This window comes from Panthera uncia, chromosome C2 (assembly GCF_023721935.1).
Source record: "Panthera uncia isolate 11264 chromosome C2, Puncia_PCG_1.0, whole genome shotgun sequence".
In the NCBI taxonomy this organism is placed as follows: Eukaryota; Metazoa; Chordata; class Mammalia; order Carnivora; family Felidae; genus Panthera; species Panthera uncia.
The window spans coordinates 154,068,073-154,083,144 of NC_064810.1; the positions used below are offsets into that span (position 1 = coordinate 154,068,073).

At 51.9% G+C, this 15,072-nt stretch overlaps 2 long non-coding RNA genes across 2 annotated transcripts; both read left to right on the top strand.

Moving 5' to 3' along the window:
- The first annotated feature begins 1,230 nt into the window (after positions 1-1,230).
- LOC125921469 (uncharacterized) lies at positions 1,231-3,472 on the top strand. The gene is made up of 2 exons (XR_007457439.1): positions 1,231-1,595; positions 3,190-3,472. It is a non-coding gene; the product is annotated as an uncharacterized LOC125921469 (long non-coding RNA).
- A 4,635-nt stretch (positions 3,473-8,107) lies between these two features.
- Positions 8,108-14,077, top strand: LOC125921471 (uncharacterized). The gene is made up of 2 exons (XR_007457440.1): positions 8,108-8,579; positions 13,699-14,077. It is a non-coding gene; the product is annotated as an uncharacterized LOC125921471 (long non-coding RNA).
- Positions 14,078-15,072: the final 995 nt, after the last annotated feature.

The window sequence follows — 15,072 nt, forward strand, 5'->3', positions numbered from 1 at the left end:
ACTGCTGGGCTGTGAGCCGACTCCTCAGGTCTCGCCTCTCTGCAAGCATCATCAGCTGAGAGGTCGGGACTCATGTCGCTGTCTTTGGGTTTCCAAGGGGGGGGGGGGGGGGGGGGTACTACAACTTCATAAGGAAAGTCGTCCCAGTGGTTCCATGAAGGACATATCTGCATTGAAGAAATCACACAAATGCCGACCCTTTTCTGTCTGCTTTCTGCAGCTCACACCCAGGCAGCTCCCAGGCGACCGTTAAATGAAGAGCGATGATGGGTGCATGAGCCTTGTGAAATTGAGCTTGTAAGCCAACATCAATTGCATTTTCCTTTGCAGTTTGTTAGATGATAGCGGGTCTGTTTTCTCAATGGTATTTTAGAAATAATCAAATGTATTTGAAATCTTTGATCACTTAGCAATAAATAGGTAGGGAGGCAGCCCTGAAACCTGTTGGACACCGTTGTATCAGTCAGTTATCATCGAGGACTTTGGATGTACTGCCCAGATCCCCTTTTGGGAACGAAGGACTTACTCCCCCAGATGCACAGTGGCGTTCCTAGGGAAGTGCTTCCACGCAGGAAAACTGCCTTGCCCAAGATCACACCCCTTTCCTGTGGCAACTGAATGAGACATCTGGTCAACCCAGAGTCATTAAAGGCCGGGACCCCTCGCCCCGACTTGGGACAGCTCCAGAGCTGAGCCTTCATGGGGACTGCGTCACAGCTCAGCTCGGCTTCCCCTCCACTCATGTCAGCTTGCTTTCCTTCCCTTCCACAGATGTGGGTCCCAAAGACGCTCCCTAATAAACCTCCCGCACACAGTTCTGTGTCAGCGTCTGCTTCCGGGAGAACCTGGCCTGAGACCGTACTGCCACATGACCTGCCCAACAAACCCATCCAGCTCGGTGGCTTAGAGCAAGCACTTGTCCCTCCTGCTCACGGGCCTGTGGGGCAGCAGGCGCAGCTCTGCTCCACCTGCTGGCCATCTGGGCTCTGAGTTTGTTCAGGCCTACTCTGTGTGCCCCTCGTTTGTTCCTAGGGCTACTCACTCTTTCTAGGCCAGACCACCGGAGTGCAGAACCACGAGCAGAAGTACAAGATGCCTCCTAAGGCCTTGACTCAGAACTGGCTCTGTCCTTTGCCTGCACGGCCACGGTCAAGTGTGACATCGACGGAGCAGCGGAACGGACTCCGCCCACCGTAGCCCACTGTGAGGTCATGCGGACAGGGAGGCAGGCAAGAACTGGGAACAGGAATTCGATCTCCCCCAGTTATTATTCTCTCATTCACCCGCTCACGCGGTGCTTGTTGAACGTGAACCATGTGCCAGGCATGGTTGCAGGTGCTGAGGCTCAAACGATGCACAGGACAATTTCCCTGCCTCGGGACACTTGCAGTGCAGTGAGAGAGCCAATGAGCAGTGCCTTACAGCCCAGAGTGCTACATGCTGCGACCGGAGTGGGCGCCGCGTCCATGGGGACACAAAGAAAGGGTACCGGGGCGGAGTCTGTTGCTCCCCGACTCCCAGCACCCACACTTCCTTCCAGGTGGCACCCCGAGCTACTTTGAAAGTTGCCTCTCCACGTAATGACTGAATTGGAGGTACACAGTCTTGGGGGGTTGTAAACCGGGGACGCAGTCCCCCGTTATCATGGGGCCGATCACATGATAGTATATTTCCGGGTCTCTGCAACTTGGCTGAGTGACAGGAGGCCACGGATGGAGCCGACCCGCTTTAGGGACAGCACTCTGCTGGCCACCAGGCCATTCCTGCTGCCCCCGCCCCACATCTGATTGTCCGGCTTCCTGTCCACCCTTGGAGATATATCCCCGTGACAACTTTCCATTTTGCTTATGCCTGCCAGATGGAGTTTCTGCTACTATAACTGAATCCATATCTGAACACAGACTTGGGCAGAGGGAAGGGACAGGAGAACAGCCAAAAAGAGGGGGGGGCCTATACAGCTTAGCTCTTAGGGATAAGAAAGGGCTGGCAGAGGGGAGGGAAGGGCAGAGGGCCTCCAGGGAGAAGGGGCAGTGGGTTCGAAGACCTGCAGGCTGAAGCCTGGCATATGTAGGAAGTACAGGCAGAGGATGAGAAAAAAGTTTCTGTTTATAAAACTGACACCCAGGGCTAATTTGCACGCATGCCAGGGCGCGAGATGGGGGTGGGGGCGCACAGAGTTCTGTGGGGTAAGCTAGCACGTCCCTCTGCTCTTCCGGAGGTGAGACCGTGCGAGGCCGCGGCCCACCGTCCTCGGCAACTGCAGTCCGTTACTCCCAGTTAGGGAGGTGCATTTATCCGCGTCCGCATTCCCCTGGGGTGCAGCGGGCAAGGATGCAGAAGGCAGAGCTGAAGCCGTAGGAGGCCAGGGGACGGAGGGCACGAGAGTGAGCCTAAATACCAGCACAGGCACCAGAGCAGGCTGGCCGGCAGCCAGGGGGCACCGGGCCTTCGGGGGCGGAGCCGGCGAGGGGCCTGGAACCCAGGTAACACGGCTGGAAGCGAGGGCTGCAGAGTCGGCAAGGGTAGGGGACCGTCAGGCGTCAGAGGTTCCCGGGGTGGGAGACCCACCAGCCCCCGTTATGCCGAGAGGCAGCAATCGTGGGGGGGGGGGTGGTGCGGCAGTCACAGCCCTGCTTCCTACTCGTCTGGAAAGGCTTTCCCGCGTCCGGGACGCACGTCCTCTGAATCCTGGCCGCACCTGCCGTTGGCTGCCTGCTGCCCTCTCCTGGCCTGCCGCGGAACTACAACCCCGCCACCTAGGCGGGTTCTCGAAAGGATGAACGCAGAGCTGCGGGCGGAGGCAGGCATCCGACCGGAGGCCGTCAGAGCCTGGGGATACTTTTGTTCAGCCACCCCGTTGTACAGAGGAAGGATCTGAGGCCCGTGGAGGGAAATGACTTATTCTGGCTCTCAGGGCCACTTCTGGAGGGCTTGAGTTTCCTAGTCTACAGGCACAGACGATCCCCATGACCCATGCGTACCTCCAAACTGGTGACACAGGGGCCGCCGCTGAGAGAGAACTTACCCTTGGAGTTTGGCCACAGGTGCCCACATCGGCTGCATGATTTTAGCTGTTTTTTTTTTTTTTTTTTTTTTTTTTTTTTGTCCCCAACACGCTGGGTTCTGAAGACTCTGAGCCTTGGAAGAAGAATTAACAGAGAAATAGAGACCTGGTTCCTTATCTTTTAGGGAAAGATGTCCAGTCGTGGATACTTCTAGACTCAAGAGATGGAGGCAGAAGGAATTGGACAGAAGCTCCCGAAGAATGTGCTGGTGCTCAGTCCCATGCCTTCAGGCGTGGCAGGAGGTTGAGCAGACACCCCATCCACCTGATCCCTCACCACAATCTAGAAACACCTAATTTGTACCGTTACATGAGTGAGATGTATAGCTTTATTGTGTGAAGCCACTAAAGCTTGGGCAGTTATTACAGAACGAAGCGATTCACGAATAAATGATGCCAGCCTCAGAATCTCTTAAGATCGCTTTAAGTGCCAGTGGGGAGTAATCGTGGTAACTTCAAAAGCCAGTTGTGCAAAGCTAGGCAGCGAGTCAGGGGCGTCCCTGCCCGGGAGCGGGGGGCAAGTAGGGGGAAGTCACGACCTCTGATGTCACGGCTTGCGTATACTGAGGCTTAAGGAGACGCATTACCTTGCACAGTCTGGCACACCCGGACTCAAAGCTGCACTCCCAGAAGGTTTGTAGAGTCCTGGGTGGGGAAGGGCCCCCTTCCATGTCACATTAGAGACCGTGTCAGAACCCCACCCATGTTGCCTCAGGTCCCTCTAGTCTCGCCCCCAAGAGGCAGCACCTGCATCTGTGTCTGGGGGCTGCCTGCAGGCTGCTGGAGTCCGCTGGCCTGTGTGCCTGGCGGGCTGGAGGTGCCTGGCAACTTACACCTTTCCCAGGGCGCCCGCTGGATCGCCAGCGCGGGGCTCTAACCGCCCCAGCTCTCTCCCCATCAAGACAGTCTGGGGGTCACCTACACTGTCTGAGGTTCCTGGTGGAATGGAACCAAGTGGGAGCCTCCATGGGTGATACCCACCCTCGCGTGGCCTCCCTCCTTCTTGGTCCCACCTCCGCACTCCAGGCCTTCCCATGAATGCTTGTCATGGGGAAGGAGCCTACCCCCGGATATTTAAGCGGAGCGTACCCACTTTCTTATCTGCAGGGCAAGGAGGGGAAGGCATTTGCCAGAGGTCACACAGAGCAGAGGAGGCCCAGCGCGCAGACATCATCCTCGGCTGCTCCAACAGCAGGTGCCGGTAGGGGGTCTCCACTCCTGCCGTCTTGGCTGTCCCCTGGAATCACTGAGGCAGGAGTGGGAGCTCGAACTTGAAGCAAGCCGCCTGAATCGCCCAGAACAGCCCTCACCTGGACTCCGGGCGCTCCGGTAGGAATCCATCCTGCTAGAATAACGGGTAGCCATTCAACTAACAGACGTTTCTAGAGCATCTGTTTGTGTCGGGTAGTTTTCTGGGTGCTGGAGAGTCAAGGTGAGCAAGACAACCCACACATCTGCCTGTCACAAAGGAGAAGGAGAAAGCAGAAGGCCAGTGCGTGATAACCGCTAAGAGGAGAATCAGGGGTCTGAGAGTGATGGAGGCTGCCGTGTTGGAGAGGAGGTCGGGGCGGCCTCCTGAGGAGGCAATCTAACGGCATGGTTTCTGTGGGTCCCCTCTCCCGTGGCAGGGGAAGGCTGCGCTTAAGCATCAGTGGCGGAGTCAGGGTGGCACCCAGTTGGCACTCGGTGGGCACCGGCCATCTGCCCGGCGGGCCTCCTCCGGGTCCGCGGCTTGTGCAACGTTGCTGTGCCACCCGGAGGACCGGCTGCGGACAAGGGGCTGCGGCTTCGGACTGCACACGTGGAACCTGTGCCCCCGGAACGGCCTTCCAGCCACCAGAGGACGGCCTGGGAGTTGTCCTCAGCCTCTCAGAGAAGCCATCATCTTGAAAAGGAGAACAGGAGCCACGCAGCAGGTGTTCTCCCCCTGACTTCCGAGAGCATCCCGGCCTGTGTCATGCCGAGGGCAGGGGTTTTCTCGGGCGGTAACTGTGTGACAACCCTTTTGGAAGTCAGCTCATGCTTGCCAGATTTGCAGGCAGGCAGACGTTGGCTCAGTCCTGTGCTGTGTGCTCTTGGGGTCCTCGCAGACCCTCTCTGCGCCCAGACCTGAAAGACGAGTGTCCCAGGCAGAGGGCCCAGCCAGCACAAGGCCTCTAGGGCAGACAGGAGCTTGTGTTCAGGGAGCACTTATGCAAAGGGGACGGATGATAAAGGCCCTGTCCTCCTACAGCTGCTCTGAGGGTCGGTGTAACCAGCGACACCTCCCACTTCCCCCTGAGCCACTCATGACCCCAAATGTGGCTCATTGCATTCAGAGGAAGCAGAGGGGACGTGATCCTGAGCAAGCCCAGTGCCTCTCGGGTGGGAAAGACGTGAGGAGCCCCCACCCACCCCAGGCCAGCGCCCCCACCAGACTCCACATTCTCTGCTCTGCTTTAATCCCCACTGAAATTGACCTGGTGTATGTAGGGGGGACTTTTAAAAATACTTATTGGGGGGGGCGCCTTATACACAGTTAAGTGTCCAACTTCGGCTCAGGTCATGATCCCACAGTTCGTGGGTTCGAGCCCCGCATTGGGCTCTGTGCTGACAGCTCAGAGCCTGGAGCCTGCTTCAGATTCTGTGTCTCCCTCTCTCTCTGCCCCTCCCCCTCTCATTCTCTCTTTCTCTCTCTCTCTCTCTCTCTCTCTCTCTCTCAAAAACAAACGTTTTGAGAGAGAGTGAGCACTCGCACCAGCAAGTGGGGGAGGGGCAGAGAGAGAGAGAGGAGAGAGAGAGAATCCCAAGCAGGCTCTGCCCTGACAGCATAAGCCCAATGCGGGGCTTGAACTCACAAACTGTGAGATCATGACCTGACCCAAAAGACTCGGATGCTTAACCGACTAAGTCACCCAGGCACCCCTAAAAATACCTATTTTTAAGTTTTTATAACAGCAAAGAAAATAAGCCGCCTTTGAGCCCGTCTTCTAGAGATAATCTGCCTAATTCTTGGGTGTATTTCTTTCCCGTCTTTTTTATGACAAATATTTTCACATGGTTGAGAAATCATCATACCTAATGTTTTCCTCCTCCTACCAACTTGTTTATTTTCTTGGCCTGCCACTCCCTGTAAAAGCCACAACATATGGTTCAGGAATTTTCCTCCACCTGGGGTTGGGAACGCATTCAAAAGGACTCTGGCCACTGCCGGCTGAAACGTGTGCCTTATTTTATGAAGGCTGCTACTTCAAATCAGGGGTCATAAAATGGAACACAGTCCGGGGGACAGGTCAGCTCCTATGACAACAAAATTTCCCTTCTCCCGAAGGAACACTAAAACCCCAGCACGGGCCCGTCCAGTCCCAAACGCCCACGGGAAGTATGTCTCAAAGCTTTTTCCCTCCTTTTTGCTTTTTTGCACATTTCCAGTTTTCTACAATGAACAGGTACCGCTTCAATAATGAAAAGATTTTTAAAACCCTGCAAGAGAAAAACTAAAATGGACAGAGAGAAGGCAAGGCATTTTATGTGTGGCATAGCCTGCTGTGTTACAGGGTGACCATGGGTGTTCTGTGAAGAATGTTCTGGTGAGGAAGTAAGTTGGGAAACAGTGAGTGAAAGTTAATTGGATTTCTCCCCTTTGAGACTTCTTAGAGCCTTTAGTAACGAGGAATGTTATGACTTTAAAGGGGTGCTGTAGCTGGCAATGTTATCAACCTTATTCAGTCGCTGAGCCTCTCTTGGGAGAAGCATCTCTGCCCACTGATTACCCATGGAACACACTTTGAAAACCCTATTCCAAAGCGCTGGCTGTGTGTAAAACCAGGGCAATGCTTGAGTGTCATTAGGTCCCGTGCCAATGGGGTCTGCGCAATTGCCTGAAGTCTTGTTTAGCGGGGACGCTTGAGACCCTGTCAGCTCTCAGACTGGGAAATCTGCTGGGATCTCGCTGGTATATTAAGAAGTGGGGCTGGATCCATTATGGGTTTTTGTTGTTGTTGGTGGTGGTTTCTTTTGTTTTTTTTTGCTTGTTTTTTTTGTTTGTTTGTTATTAATGAAGAGATCCGGGAAGTAGAAAGGCATTCCTGGACATTTGGTGAGTAGGATTACTGAGCTTTTGGTTCAGCAGAGACTACAGGCCTTGAATAAACAGAGGGCACACGACCCCGGATTGGAGCATAAAATTTGCCTGCAAGTGGAACAGCCCAGAGGAGAATACAAGGCATAGTGGAGAGCAGGTGCAGCAGACAGGTCACTGGTGCCCTATGCACTCGGGCCGAGCAAGGTCTGGCCCTCCCTCTGCCCGAGGACCTCCTCTGGCCACTGGAGCCGGCCATGGCCAGCAGGCCAGGGGTGCATAAGGGTTGCAGCCTGCAACCGGTGAGGGCCCCCACCCCCACCCCTGCTCCTCGGGCGGGCGGGGTGGCCAAGGTGCAGAGCCACGCTGGCTGCCAGCTCCCCCAGGTGGCTGAATGTCCAGCTGCCCAGAGCAGCCCCTGGTCTGACACCGCACCCGTTATTAGCTGCTTCCCCTTCCCTTCCCTGCCTCACTTTCCCTAGGAGAACGAGCCAAGCCCTGCAGGAGTTGCCTTCCTGGCAAGGCGATTCCTAAGAAAACCGGTTTTCCTTGGGTTTCCATAATTCTACCAACCAAGATTTGCCGCACTCCCGCCGCCTAAGAACAGTTCCGCCTTATTTCCGACAGGGGGCAGCATTTAGTTTTCCATCCGCGCGAGATCTATTCCTGGGCTTGCAAATGACTCCAGCCCCAAATAAAGAAAAACAAATTGAAATGAGGATTTTAATCACTGTGAAGGGGAATGAAAGGCTGTGTCAGCGTTTCCATGGTAAGCGCCGCCTTTCAGGGATTTATCATCCCAGCTGTAAAAATCCGCTTTATGCTAGGACTTGGCAAGAGCTTCGTCACTTAAAATCTATATATTATTAAAGATTCTCCTTCGAACCAAGACGGAAGCGTGGCTCAGAATGGTGCTCTGCCCCTTGTGGCTGCGCTCCCTGCCAGCTCCGCTCGGCGCGGGCACCCGGGCACAGCCCCTGGACCTCTCCGGAAGCCGCTTTGCCTTCCGGAAATGGTTACGTGAAGGCGGCCTTGACCTCCTGGAGGCGAAGTGGCGATGTCTGTGGGGTCCCGGCTGTGGGGCCGCAGGGGGCTGTTCCCCGAGCACTGGCTCGCTTGCTTCTCTCCCACGCCCGGGGTCCCAGGGCCAGCGAGGGGAGGGACGGGGGTCCGCACGACCACACGGCACGCTGGGTTCCTCGGCTCCCGAGGCCGGGACCCCTGGTGACATCACAGTGGCAGAATGTCCAGTTGACTCGGCAACCGCAGGCTCGTTCTGATTTTAGCTTGCAGCCTGGGCTCCGGTGATGTGAGGAGAATCAGGCAGCGAGATTATGTTACCAGCCGAAGGAGGAGGCAGTTCGAGTAAAACAGGACCCAGTCTGAACCTTCGTCCCGCCGCACCAAAGCCACCTCTGCTTGGCCTCAAATAAGACCAAATTTACCGAAGCTTTGGTATGCCCTTTACTTGAAACAGGGTGGAGGGGTGGTGGGTGCTTCTCACAATGAAAGAGAACAGGTACGAGCAGAGCAGTGACTCCTGACGATCTGAAATGAATTCTTAGCATGTGCTGGCTGGTGCTTATCAGATTAAGTGTAATCTTCCCCCTCCTGGTACAGGGAGTGGTAGGTACTGTTATCTCCGTTTTTGAAATGAACCAACTGGGGCGCCCAGGTGGCTCAGTCAGTTAAGCGTCTGACTCTTGATCTTGGCTCAGGATATGATCTCACGGTTTGTAGATTCAAGCCCTGCATAGGGCTCTGAGCTCATGGAGCCTGCTTGGGATTGTCTCTCTCTCTCTTTCCGCCTCCCCACCCCTCCCCAGCTTGCACACTCTCTCTAAATAAATAAACATTTTTGAAAAATGAACAAACTGACGTTCAGAGGTCGGGGAGCTCACCCTCCTGGCGTCTCAGGGTGAGTAGATGTCAGAGCAGGCCCTGGGAGTCATGAGCTCTGGGTGTTGCACCGGGGAGAGGTGTGACTTCCCCTCCCCTGAACCAGTGCAGGAGCAAGACTCTGAGAGTCCCTGGCCCGTCTCCTCACCCTTCCCAGGGAGGCGAACAACCTGGCAGGTGCTCGGTAGGCCCCGAGGCCCCTGGCACCGAGGCTCAGAGAGTTCAAGCAAAGCCTACATGCTCACTGGTAACCTAATCATAAGTGGCTGGGCTGGACCGGCCTTCAGGCCAGCTGGTCGAGCAAGCCTATCTTCACGTTGACAACGCTGGCTCCATAAGAGGAGAGGTGGCTGCCTTAAGAGGTCTTCCTTGTCTCCAGGGGGAGAGCCAGAATGGGAGCCTGGGTCCCCCGGGTGTCTCACTTCTGCAGGAGGCGGGGCCTTGTGATGGAGCTCGCGCTGAGCAGGCGAGTCAGGGTCCTGCACTTTGTCCCCACGGTGACTCAGGGCCAGACCTGTGCCTGGGCAGGGCTGCTGCAGACTGTCCTGTGCCCCTTAGATAATCCAGGTTCAACCCTCATTGCTCAGTCTCGAGAAGGAAAGAGCTAACAAATAGCTCGGGGTGGGGTGGACAAGATCCGTGGTTCTAAGTGCATTCTGAAGCAGAAAAACTCGTTCTTGTTATGATGATAGTATTATCTGTGCCAACCCCCAGAAATGGGACCGTGCGAGCAGCTGTCCAGAGCGGTGGCATCCCTGACGCTGAGGCCGCAGTACCCGGTTGCACTAAGATGTTTTGGGTAGGGTTCTACCAGTTCTGTGTTGCTCTAAGACAGTTTCCACTGTCACGTCGCTATGTTGGTTTACAAGGTGATTAATGGGATGGAACCTTCCAAAGAAGGCCCTACACTGGGTTGGGGGAGAGGAGAGAGGAATGGACAGGGACAATAACATGACCAAAAAGAGCAAAAATTGGGAATGGGGGGTGCCTGGTGGCTCAGTCGGTTAAGCGTCCGACTTCGGCTCAGGTCATGATTTCGTAGTTTGTGGGTTCGAGGCCTGTGTTGGGCTCTGTGCTGACGGCTCGGAGCTTGGAGGCTGCTTCGGATTCTGTGTCTCCCTCTCTCTGCCCCTCCTCTTCTCGCACTATGTCTCTCTCTCTCAAAAATAAATAAACATTAAAAAAATTTTAAAAAGAAAAGAAAAAAATTGGGAATGCAAGTAAGACTTTGCTCTTGACCTTACAAAAACAAGAGTTTTTAAGGGACTACTATGAACAATAGAACGCCCACAAATCAGATACCCTAGATGAGATGAATGAGTTGATAGAACGACACAGACTATAAAATTGGACTCAAGAAGAAATATACTTTCTGCACAGACTTATGCCCAATGGGGAGACTGCATTAGTCATTTAAGAACCCCCCTCAAGGAAAAGCTCAGGCCCGTATGTCTTCACGGTGAATTATACAAATATTTAAAGAATAAATATCGATCCTTCACAAAGTCTTCCAGAAACCAGGAGAGGAAGGAACATTTCCGAACTCATTAAATGAGACCAGTATTAACCTGATCCCGAAGTGTTCTAAGATTGATTCAGTGCAGGTGGCGCCTGGGTGGCTCAGTCGGTTGAGCGTCCGACTTCGGCTCAGGTCATGATCTCACGGTTCGTGGGTTCGAGCCCCAAGTCGGCTCCGTGCTGACAGCTCAGAGCCTGGAGCCTGTTTCAGATTCTGTCTGCCCCTCCCCTGCTCTCGCTCTCCTAAAAATAAAATTAAAAACATTTAAAAAATTAAAAAAAAAAAAAAGATTGATTCCGTGCCATACACATCAAAATCCTAGCTTGCTCTTTTGCAGAATTTCACAGGCTGATCCTAAAAATCCTCTGGGAATACAAGGAACCCAGAATAGCCAAAATAATTTTGAATCGGAAAAAGAAGCTGAAGGAGTCACATATCCATCCTCGTTTCAAAACTTACTATAAAGCTACAGTCATCAAGCCAGTAAGAATTCAGCATAAGAACAATTAGATCAATAAAATGGAAGCAACAGTCTAGAGATAAGCCCTTTCCCTTCTGCTCAATTGATTTTCAACAAGGGTCTGTTGACAACTCAGTGGGCAGGAATAGTCTTTTCAACAAATGGTGCCAGGACACCCGGAGGGCTGCATGCGAAAGAATGAGTGTGGGCCCGTACCTCACATCTTACATAAAAATTAACTCAGAATGAATGATAGACCTACATGTAACAGCTGAAACTATACAACTCTTAGAAGAAAACATAGGAGTAGATCTTTGTGACTTTGGGTTAAGCAATAGTTTCTTACCCACGACACAAAAAGCACAGTTTATGAAAGTGAAGCTAGGTCAGCTGGGGCTCCATCAAGTTCAAAACTTGTTTTGCTCCAAATGGTACTACTATGAAATGAGAAGATGACCCATAGAATAGGAAAACCAATTCGCCGGTCGTCTATCTGATGAGGGACTCGTATCTGGAATGTGTAAGAACTCTCGCAACTTACTAATAAAAAGACAAATAACCCACTTTTGAGGTGAACAAAGATCAGAGTAGACATTTTTCCAAAAGGAAACAAATGGCTAGGAAGCACACAAAAACACGTGCAACACCTCGGTCATCACTAGCCGTTGGAGAAACGTGAATCGAAACCATAATGACATCACTTCACGGGCACTAGGATGGCTAGAATCAAGAGCAGAGACGGTAAGTGTGGGGGAAGACGGAGAGAAGTTGGAACCCTCATCCCCCGCCGATGGGGTGGCCACTCTGGAAAACAGCTGGCAGTTCCTAAAACATTAAATGTGTTATTTCCATATGACCAGCCAATCTACCTCCCAGTATTGAAGACGTATGTTTACACAAAAACATGTGCATATCAGCATTAGATATAGTACTCAAAATTGAAAAAAACCCAAGTGTCCAGCAACTGATGACTGGGTGAAAGACTGGAATATCCACACAATGGAATATTATTTGCCAATAAAAATGAATGAAGTACTTATTCATGTTACCACAGTTTTCAAGGTTCATGCAATGAAAACTTCATGCAATGCGGAAGAAGCTAGACGCAAAAGGCCATATATTGTATGGTTTGGTTTATAGGAAGTGTCCAGAATAGGAAAACCCACAGAGACAGAAAGTAGATGAGTGGTCGCCAGAACTGGGAGAGGAGGAAGGGTGGGGAGTGACTACTAATGGGCTTCTCTCTGGGGGGATGAAAATGTCCTCAAATTAGATACTGGTGATGGTTGCACAACTCAGAATACACACTGAGTTGTACACTTTAAGTAGGTGAGGTTTATGGTATGTGAGTGTCAATAAAGCTGTTAAAAATTACAGGGGATTAGTTTAAAATAATATGATAAAAGAACGCAGTGGATTACTTTGCAGCTACTTCAGTTAATGCAATTTGTATACATGGATATGGAAAGTTATCCACAATATAGTGAATGGGGGGGTGGAAAGCAGGTTATATAATTCATTACAACATGATCTCAGGTTTATAGAAACAGAACATGTGTGTGTGTGTGTCTGCATGTGTGTGTGCACATGTAAAATAAAATCTGGAAGGATATACAGTAAAGCCTTATTCTGCAAGACTAGCGGACATTTGAATTTTAACTTGATAAACGAGTGATGTCTTGCAGTACGAGTCGTATGTGACGCTGAAGCTCACATGATCACAACCGAGCCTATTTGCTTTGATATACGAGTGCTTTGGATGACAAGTATGTTTCCGGCACGAATTATGCTCGCAAACCAAGGTTTTACTGTCTATGAGAAGAGTGTTTTCACTGAGTACCACATGATAAACTATTCTTTTTCAAATTTTTATTTGATCTTTGAGAAAGTAATAAAATCCCATGGCATAAAAGTCAAAAGCTCTACAAGACTCTCTAGTGAAAAATCTTCTCCAAACCACCCCGTTTTCCCCCCGGGTGGCAACTAATATTACCAGTCGCCTGAGTGTCCTTTGGGAGAATTTGACACACGCAAGGCCTGCTCTGTATGCCCCTTAGCACCTTCCTGTATGGCTTCGCTGTGAATCTTGTCCATACTGAGTTACGGAATAACTCCCATTATAACGGGAGTCCTCCCTCTTCTTTTTACGGTTGAGTAGAATCTCCGTTCTGCAGATGAGGCGTTGAAAAAAAATTTTTTTTCCATTGAAAGATCATAGCCACGCATTTCCTGTTTCTGAACTTAGCAGGTATTTGACTTGGAGTCAGAAAGAGATTAGGCTCTCTCTCCGAAAGAAGTACTTGTACTGAGGATTCAGATCTGAGAGGAGTGAGTCCCCGGGGGGTTGCCTGAGGAGCCCGAGAACCCTAGTCCTGAAAACAAAAGAACAGGAGAGAGAGGGTGTCCTCTGCATTTGGGGAGAGGCCCGGGAGAGATTCTGGGACTGAGCAGGGAGTCCCCAAAGCATTTAAGAGTCACTCCTGCCTTTTTCTATCCAATCCCCCCTGATGCGAGGAGAATTTGAGATTTGCTGGGGGCAGGGGACCAGCATTCGTGTCCCCAGGGCCGCTGCTGCATAGGCAGCTCTGTAATCCTTCCCTGCCCTCCAGCCCAGCCCTAACTAGGACTTTCTGTCCTTGAGCGCACGCTACGGTGCTTGAGAACCCTCTGGGAACTTTACATTCTACTCTTTGCAGAGCTTCTAAGGTTGTTTAACCTCTACCGTGCAGAAACATGGGAAGCTGCCTGGCTTTGATTCCAGCCTCTGCCTTCCTCACTGTGTGACCTTGACTGAATTACCCAGCCTTTCTGAGTGTCTCCTGTCTCATGGCAAGACGTCAAGGGGAAGATTTAGCCACCACCCAGCCCCTCTCCAGCTTGGTGGCCACAGGCCTGCTGTGAATGGGGCGGGAAAGAGGAAGAAAGGAAGAGATTCTCATAGCGACTCCTCTTACTGTGCAAAGGCCCGCTCCTGGTCAAGTTCATGCCCAGCACTTGGGTTTTTTATCTGTTTGCTTACTGCTTCCTGGGTCAAAACAAAAATAAAATGCTGTGGGTCTTGTGGTTGCTCGACAACATTTCTGTCTTTTCTTCAGGTGAGCTCTCCCCTTCCTGCCCCTCCCATCCCACCCCTCACTTTGCCTCAGCTGGAGTCTGTCTCGGTGAACTTTCATGGCCCTGGTCCCTGGTTCGCCGCTGCACCCTGCCCGCCTGGGTTCTACAAGTACAGACTTCTCGCTCTCTTTGTCACTGAGCTGGTTTATTTGTGAATATTCTTACCCCTCATGCTTCCTGACACCTACCCCCCCAGGACTCTGCACCCCTGGGCCAGTGACTTCTGAGGTTCTAGCAAGAGCTATCTCCAGCCCTTCCTGTAGGCTGGGCATAAACACCGGTTCCTGCCTTCCTGGGCCTGGACCCGCATGTGGCCGTGGTGAGGGCTCAGCCTGCCTCACTGGAGTAGCTTTGCTAGCCATTTCTGATTAGGAAGTTGCCGAATAGGGAGAGGAGTCATAAGACCCAATATCCCAGCTGAGGAAGAAATTGGAAGTTTCTGGAAGTTGGCCCAGAATAAAGACCAGGTATTTTCTTCCACAGGAGTGCACGCTTGACTTGACCAAGCTCAGAAGGAGGAATTGTCTTGTAGAAGCTCAGTCTGGACCCAGGGACAGGGCTTCTGGACCCATCATTCCGATGAAAACAACCCAAGTATACACAGGGATTTTCACCGGTGCATCGCTAAGAGCTTTACAAGTAACAGCGAATCTTCACAGAAGCCTTCACAGCCTGGCAGGCAGGTAGGAAGGAGGCTTCTCTCTTTGAAGATGGAGGTACCAAGCCAAGAAGTGATTTATCTCAGAGCTTGAAATGCCAATGACCAAGAAAGGGAACGCTTTTCCGAGCACCTGGCTGAATGCACAATTATTTAATGCTGACAAATTACGTATTTGAAACAATGCTGACTAAAAGCATTCATCAAGCACCTTTTATAGGCTGGGCCCTGGGGAAGATAGTTTACATAGTTTGTCCTCATAAGATGCTTAAATACTGGTACCATTACTGGGCCCATT